The sequence below is a fragment of the Hordeum vulgare genome, chromosome 3H (assembly GCF_904849725.1).
Source record: "Hordeum vulgare subsp. vulgare chromosome 3H, MorexV3_pseudomolecules_assembly, whole genome shotgun sequence".
Taxonomy (NCBI): domain Eukaryota; kingdom Viridiplantae; phylum Streptophyta; class Magnoliopsida; order Poales; family Poaceae; genus Hordeum; species Hordeum vulgare.
Genome location: NC_058520.1, coordinates 379269501 through 379278375, shown reverse-complemented (window position 1 = coordinate 379278375; position 8875 = coordinate 379269501).

Here is an 8875-nt window from a genome sequence, read left to right as displayed (position 1 = left end):
CACATGGTAATACAAGCAAACAGAAAGCGAGCGGAAGAAGGGCGAATGGAAAAAGGCAAATGTGAAGTGAGGGAGACGAAAACGAGAGGCAACTAGCAACAAAAGTAAATGCAAGAGAAGAGTTTGTGAGACCTACTTGGATAGATCTTGATTTCTCCTCCCCAGCAACGGCGCCAGAAATACTTCTGCTACCTCAAAAATATCCCCGGCAAAGGTGCCGGAAATACTTCTGATTGTTCTGCTGTGTATCCCTTGCAAGGACACCAAGAAGTAGTTGTGTCGACGGCACAAGGAATCCTTCAGCTACGGCTACGCCTTAAGGGACTTCCTAGGCAAGTATGCAAAGGATTTCCCCCGTGGCCTTTGAGCCTTGCATTGCTGTTCCCTCGAAGCGGAAAGGGTGATGTAGCACAGCGATGGTAAGTATTTCCCTTAGTTTGAGAATCAAGGTATCAATGCGGCGGAAGAGTATCTCAAGATCATGCACAAACACAAAAGCTTGCACCCAACGCTATGAAGGGGTTGTCAATCCCTTATAGATTGTTTGTCAAGTGAGAACTGAAAGCAACACAGTAACAAAGCAAAGTAAAAGTGGAGATGTAAGCGATGGATGTGAATAGACCCGGGGGCCGTAGTGTTTACTAGTGGCTTCTCTCATAAAAGCAAGTAGACGGTGGGTGAACAAATTACTGTCGAGCAATTGATAGAACTGTGCAGAGTCGTGATGATATCTATGCAATGATTATTTCTATAGGCATCACGTCCGAAACAAGTAGATCGATACTTTCTGCATCTACTACTATTACTCCACACGTCGACCGCTATCCAGCATGCATCTAGTGTATTAAGTCCATAAGAACAAAGTAACGCCTTAAGCAAGATGACATGATGTAGAGGGATAATCTCAAACCAATGATAAAAACCCCATCTTTTTACCCTGGATGGAAAGTGCTTGATGTGTGCCTTGCTGCCCTACTGTCACTGAGAAAGGTCACCACATGGCAGAACCCAAAACCAAGCACTTCTCCCATTGCAAGAATCATAGATCTAGTTGGCCAAACAAAACCCAAGACTCGGAGAGAGTTACAAGGATATCAAATCATGCATATAAGAAATCAGCAAAGACTCAAATATATATCATAGATAATCTGATCACAAGTCCACAATTCACCGGATCTCGACAAACACACCGCCAAAGAAGATTACATGAGATAGATCTCCATGAAGATCATGGAGAACTTTGTATTGAAGATCCAAGAGAGAGAAGGAGCCATCTAGCTACTATGGACCCGTAGGTCTGAAGTGAACTACTCACGAGTCATTGGAGGGGCGATGATGATGATGAAGAAGCCCTCCAGCTCCAATGTCCCCTCTGGCAGGGTGCCGGGAAGGGTCTCCAGATGAGATCTCGCGGAAACGGAAGCTTGCGGCAGCGGAAAAGTATTTTCGAGGCTCCCCCGATTTTCTGCGGAATATTTGGGAATATATAGGCGCAAGACCTAGGTCAGGGGGCGACCAGGGTGGCATGGTGGGAGCTTCTGGGCTCCCTGGAGCCCACCTGGCTTGGCCCAAAAGCTCCCTGGTCTTCTTTCGTTCGGGAAAAAAATAATTTCAGGGTTTTTATTCCGTTTGGACTCCGTTCCAAAATCAGATCTGAAAAGAGTCAAAAACACGGAAAAAACAGGAACTGGCACTTGGCACTGAATTAATAAGTTAGTCCCAAAAAGATATAAAAAGGTACATAAAACATACAAAGATGGCAAGATAACAGCGTGAAACCATAAAAAATTATAGATACGTTTGAGACGTATCAAGGGACAATGCTACTATCTTTTTCCACACTTGTGCTACATAATAGCACCATGTTCTTCATGATTGAGAGCTTCTTGCTTCGTCACCACCATATGCTAGTGGGAATCTACATTATATAACTTGGCTTGTATATTCCAATGACGGGCTTCCTCAAAATTGCCCTAGGTCTTCATGAGCAATCAAGTTGGATGCACACCCACTAGTTTTCCTTTTGAGATTTCACATACTTATAGCTCTAGTACATCTCTTGTATGGCAATCCCTACTCATTCACATTCATATCTGTTAATGGGCATCTCCATAGCCCTTTGATATGCCGAGTCAATGTGACCATCTCCTCATTTTTGTCTCACAACCACCACCACACTCTATTCCACTTATAGTGCTATATCCATGGCTCACGCTCATGTATTGCGTGATAGTTATAAAAAGTTTGAGAAAGTAAGAGTGCGAAAACAATTACTTGGCCAATGCCGGGGTTGTGCATGATTTACATTAGTTGGTTGAGGATGATGGAGCATAGCCAGACTATATGATTTTGTAGGGATAACTTTCCTTGGCCTTGTTATTTTGAAAGTTCATGATTACCTTGCTAGTTTGCTTGAAGTATTATTGTTTTCATGTTAATAGCAAACTATTGTTTTGAATCTTACAAATCTGAACATTCATGTCACATGAAAGAAGTTGCAAAGGACAACTATGCTAGGTAGCATTCCACATCAAAAATTAATTCCTTATCACTTCCCTACTTAATACATCTCCAACGTATCTATAATTTTTGATGGTTTCATGCTATTATCTTGTCAAACTTTGGATGTTTTGCATGCATTTTATATTTTTTGGGACTAACTTATTGACTCAGTGCCAAGTGTCAGTTCCTGTTTTTTCCATGTTTTTGACCCCTTTCAGAGGAGATTTTGAAACGGAATCCATTCGGAACAAAATCCCCGAAAAGATTTTTTTCGTAACCGAAGAAGATCGGGAAGCTTGGGAGCCAAGGCAAGGGAGACTCAGGGGCCCCACAAGCCCCCACCCCGCAGCCACTGGGGTAGGCCATGACCCACACGCTTGTGGGCCCCCTGGGCGCCCTCTTCCCTAGGGGTTGCGCCTATATATTCCCTAAAAATCCCAAAAAAATCAGGAGATCATCGACATCACTTTTCCGCCACCGCAAGCTTCTGTCTCCGCAAGATCCCATCTGGGGCATGTTTTGGTGCCCTGCCGGAGGGGGGATTCGGACACGGAGGGCTTCTTCATCAACACCATGACCTCTCCGATGATGCGTGAGCAGTTCACCATAGACCTACGGGTCCATAGCTAGTAACTAGATGGCTTCTTCTCTCTCTTGGACCTTCAATACAAAGTTCTCCATGATCTTCATGGAGATCTATCCGACGTAATCTTCTTTTGCGGTGTGTTTGTCGAGATCTGATGAATTGTGGATTTATGATCAGATTATTTATGAATCTTATTTGAGTTTCTTCTGATCTCTCTTATGCATGATTTCATATCCTTGTAATTCTCTTCAAGTTGTGGGTTTTGTCTGGCCAACTAGATCTATGATTCTTGCAATGGGAGAAGTGCTTGGTTTTGGGTTCATACCGTGCAGTGACCTCACCCGGTGACAGAAGGGGTAGCGAGGCACGCATCGTGTTGTTGCCATCAAGGGTAAAAAGATGGGGTTTTCATCATTGGTTTGAGATTATCCCTCTACATCATGTCATCTTGCTTAAGGCGTTACTCTGTTCGTCATGAACTCAATACACTAGATGCATGTTGGATAGCGGTCGATGTGTGGAGTAATAGTAGTAGATGCAGAAAGTATCGGTCTACGTCTCGGACGTGATGCCTATATGTCTCATCATTGCCTTAGATATCGTCATGATTTTGCGCGGTTCTATCAATTGCTCGACAGTAATTTGTTTACCCACCGTGATATTTTCTATTTTGAGAGAAGCCTCTAGTGAACACTATGGCCCCCGGGTCTACTCCACACCATATTTTCAGACTTACACTGTTTACTTCGTTGCACTTTCCGCCTTCAGATCTCACTTTGCAAACAATCTTGAAGGGATTTACAACCCCTTTGAAGTGTTGGGTGCAAGCTTGTCTGTGCTTGTGCAGGTACTCTGGACTTGATGAGACCCTCCTTCTGGATCGATACCTTGGTTCTCAAACTGAGGGAAATACTTACTACTCCTGTGCTGCATCACCCTTTCCTCTTCAAGGGAACAAACCAACGCAAGCCCAGTCTCCGTCAATGTGTCAATTTTTGGCACTTTTGTTTGAGAAGTAGCAAGGCCACATGAGGAGGCCACCACACATTAGGGTGCTTAGGGGCATGGCTGCGCCCTATTGTGTGGTGGGCCCCCCTCGCGCCTGCTAATGTCCCTCTCCGTCCTATAAATTCTAATAAATGCCCAAAACCCTAAGGAGCCTCCCGAAACACTTTTTCCACCGTCGTAAGTCTCTATTGCGCCGTGTGCCCATATGGAGTCCTTTTCTGATGCCCTGCCAGAGGGTGGATCGATCATGGAGTGCCTCTACATCATCCTTGTTGCTCCCATGGTGTTGTGTGAGTAGTTTACCACTAACTTACGGGTCCGTAGTTAGAACCTATAGGGCTCTCTCTCTTTCTTTCTCTCTCCTAATATTCAACACAATGATCATCGCATCTTCGCTTTTATCTATCCGATGTAATTATTTTGCATGGTGTGTTTGTTGGGATCCGATGAATTGTGGGTTTATGTTCAGATTATTCGTGATAAAAGATTTTAGTCTTCTCTGAATTCAATTAATCTTTCCTCAGTCGGAGGTGTGCATTGTAGTGGGTTCAATCTGGCAGTGCTATATATCCGAGTGACATAGTAGGGGACGAGACTCGTAGTTGTATCGTTACCTCTAAGAATAATACGATGGGGTTAATACATATTGATTGAGTTCTCTTTTTCTACATCATGTCATTGTCCTCCAAGAATTTCTATGTTTTAAATAATACTCTAGATGCATGATGGATAGCTGTCGATGGATGAAGTAATAGTAATAGGTGCACGCAGGAGTCGGTCTATTTGCTGATGGACGTTATGCCTATATACACAAGATCATTGTCATGAATAGATATTGCATAACTATGCTCTTTTCTACCAATTTCCCAATAGTAATTTGTTTACCCACCGTATGCTTACTTTATGAGAGATGCCAGTAGGGAAAACTATGGCCCCGGGGTCTATTCACTAATTTAATTACAAATGATACAATTACCTCGATGCCTTCATTTTCTTTTTATCTATTTTTCAATTATCAACTATCATCTACACACTTTAATTGCTTGAAAATAATGAGTCCAAGGGGATTGACAACCCTCCTACCCGCGTTGGGTGCAAGTGTTTGCTTCTTTGTGTAGAGTCGCCGAAGAAGAGGGTTGCCCATTACTCCTATTGGTTCGATAACCTTGGTTCTCACTAAGGGAAATACTTATCTATAATGTGCTGCATCACCCGTTCCTCTTCACGGAAAACCCAACGCAGATCACAAGTATCACTCGCACGGGCATTAGTGGCACCCGTTGGAGTTTTTGTAAATTCTTTGTAAAATATCGTGTTTTCCATCTCGACGCATACCCCCATGATGTTCCTCGCAGGTGCTTTTGTTTCCCTCCAAGCTTAAAGGGTGATGTAGCACATCCACGACAAGTATTTACCTTAGTTAAGAAACCAAGGTATCAATCTAGTAGGAAGATCACAAGACTTTGTAAGCAACACCTCCACACAAATACAAATCCTCGCAACCCAACGCGTAGAGGGGTTGTCTATCCATCGTGGTTAAAGTAAGGATAGGTTGATAGATGCAAATAAGTGATAGCAAATAGAACGCAACGAGGTATTTTTGGTTTATTGGATAATATAGATCTAAAAATAAAAGAGCAAATAAAGTAGAAGCACAAATAGCAAAGTAGAGATTGCAAATAGTTGATGTGAAGTAGACCCGGGGGCCGTAGGTTTCGCTAGTGGCTTATCTTGAGAAAATAGCAAGCATGGGTAGACACCTTACTGTTGGGAAATTGATAGAAAGAAAATAATTATGACAATATTCAAGACAATGATCATGTATATAGGCATCACATCCAAGATAAGTAGACCGACTTCTGCATGCATCTACTTCTATTACTCCACACATCGACCGCTATCGAGCATGCATCTAGTGTATTGAGTTCATGAAGAAATGGAGTAATGCCTTAAGAATGATGACATGATGTAGACAAGATCTATTCATGTTGGAATAGACCCCATTGTTTTATCCTTGATATCAACGATACATGCGTATCATTTCTCTTTCTGTCACTGAGATTGAGCACCGCAAGATCGAACCCATCACAAAGCACCACTTCCCATTGCATGATAAAAGATCAATTTGGCCAGACAAAAAAAAGAAATATCGGAGAACAAATACGAGGCTATAACAATCAAGCATGAATATGTTTTCATAGATCTTATCATCAACTCACAATTCATCGGATCCCAACAAACACACCGCAAAAGAAAGAGTTACGTCATATGGATCTCCAAGAGACCATTGTCTTGAGAAACAAAACAAGAGAAAGCCATCTAGCTACTACCTACAGACCCATAGGTGTGATATGAACTACTCACGCATCATCGGAGGAGCACCAATGAGGATGGTGAACCCCTCAGTGATCGTGTTCCTCTCCGGAACGGGCTCTAGATTGGATTTCGGGGCTCTGGATCTGGCGCCGGCTGAAACGATTTTTCATCGACTCCTCTAGGGTTTTCTAAATATTGGGGGTATTTATAGAACTGACAGGCGGTTGAGGAGGTGCCCGAGGGCCCCACTAAACACGAGGCCGCGCTAGGGGCGTCTAGCGCCCCCTGGTGTCTAGTGCCCCCCCGGGCCTCGTCTGCTGCTCATTCTTTGCTCCCAAGTTTCCTTCTGGTCCAAAAAAATCTCCATCAAGTTTCGTGGCAAATGGACCTCATCTGATATGGATTTTCTGCGAAGGAAAAAAAGGGCAAAAAATAGCAACTGGCCTAGGCACTATGTGTCGGTGGACTAAAGACTCGGGTCTCCAGTGGCCCGGACTAGTCCACGGACACCGGTGGCCCCTTTGCAGCGGCAAGGCACGTTGCTGGAGCTTAGGGTGGAAGCAAGACTCAGAAGTCACCACGTACATATTGCAAGCCCCCGGCAAGCGCTCGCTTGGTGGGAAAGAAGAAGAAGAGACCCCGACAGGAGCTCCCTGCCGGGGTGATAGACGATGCCACGACGATACCCTCCTGCCGAGGAAGAAGGACTGAGCCCCGGCAAGCCATCCTTGTCGGGAAGGTCGACAAGGCCTCGGCAGGCCATCGCCTCCCTCCCGAGAGTAACAAGAAGAGCCCCGACAAGGTAACCCCGCCGGGAAGGAAGAGAAGGCCCGAGGAGAAGCACAGGCCCAGGGTGCCCTCGCGACCTGTGAACGCCTCCACCGACGAACATGCCACCGCCGATGCATGGACCGCACGTCCGCCCGCACGCCACCGCAACACCCCAAAGTTGCCACGTGTGGGTACATGTCCAACCCCCCTGACGAGGTCAGGGAAGTTTGTCGAAGCATTTAATGCACCGTAGTAACACTGTAACCGTCGGTCGGCGCTGTTCCACTCGTGAACCCACCGTTCACCCACCGAGCCACTATGGTGATCCCTTCGCCTATAAAAGGAGGACCGACACTGAGTAGTAAGTAATTTTGGCTTTTGGATCAATCGAAAGTCCGTAAACAGGGACAGATCTACAGTAACCCAAAACGAATAACTAAACGTATGCAGGAGTAGGGTTTTACGCGCGACCCGGCCCGAACCTGGGTAAAAAAATCTTGTCGGGCCCTGACTGTTGGTTCTGTTCTTGCCACGACCCCTCTCCCTGCCAAACCAGCAAAAAGGGAACCGTTGAGGCCCACATAGGTTTCGATACTTTCACCGACATCTTTGGCGCGCCAGGTAGGGGGATCGTCAGAAGCAGGCCGGCGTCAGCACGGCCCCGATCCGACGAGCCGCTCGTCGGCTCCAGGATCTCAGTTCGCCGCAACATCTTCCCTCAGATGGAGGAGGAAGTGGCTGCTTTGCCTGCGCAAGAGCTCGTAGCGCCTCCATAGGTGCTATACGAGCGCGGGTGGTAGGAGCGGAAGCCCCGAGCTGTACATCGCTCGGCCAGCACACCTCCTTGGAACACCGCGTTGCTGTCGAGGGCATGACGGGGGACTTCGGCCAGGCCTCCGACGCTTACTACGACCGTCGCACATCTCCGGAGTGCTGCATGGTCGTCGAGGATGCGTCTAAGGCCCCGAACCGCCCCTTTACGTGCCCTCCAGCTTGCATTTCTCCTTGGAGCCATGTGACACCAGAAAGATGCGCTCGGGGGCTCCGCCAGCTAATCTCTTGCAAAAGAGATGAGAAAGTGATACACCCGAGTGTGCCTTTTTCCTTTAGAGTGGCCAAAGGCCACCGGCGAAAACCTCATCGACAAGAAGGCCACTGGAGGCAACATCAGCTTGTCGGGGCACGGACATTACTCCCAGGTAGCACCTTCAGACGCTGCGGCTAGGAATCCCGCGATGCGCCAGATAAGTACAGAGGCAAACTTCTTGCCACACACTTGGTAGATTAGTTGTAACCTTTTGAAGCATCAACTTTTGTATGAGAATCCTGCACGCAGATGGACCTTGCTAGGATCAGTGCACTTCGACTTCATTTCAAGCGTGTTCAACGACTTGAGCGGCCACAGAGCACCCTCATCTCGTTTCGAACTCGTTCAACATTTCGGACGACTACGTAGCACCTTATTTCGCCTCGAGCTATGCTCGACGATTTGCATGGTTGCACTGAGTGCGACAAGGAGTCTTGCCGGTGACGACCTCCTCTGTTGAGTTTTCTGAGGATCCGCTCCGCTAAGTACTCGCGGCACGATAAGTCAAGTCGGCAAGCATCCGGAAAGTGCAAAGGAATAATCATACAAAATGAGAGTCGAATAAAGGATGCATCTATTCATTCATTTGTCTGGATACATTTGAT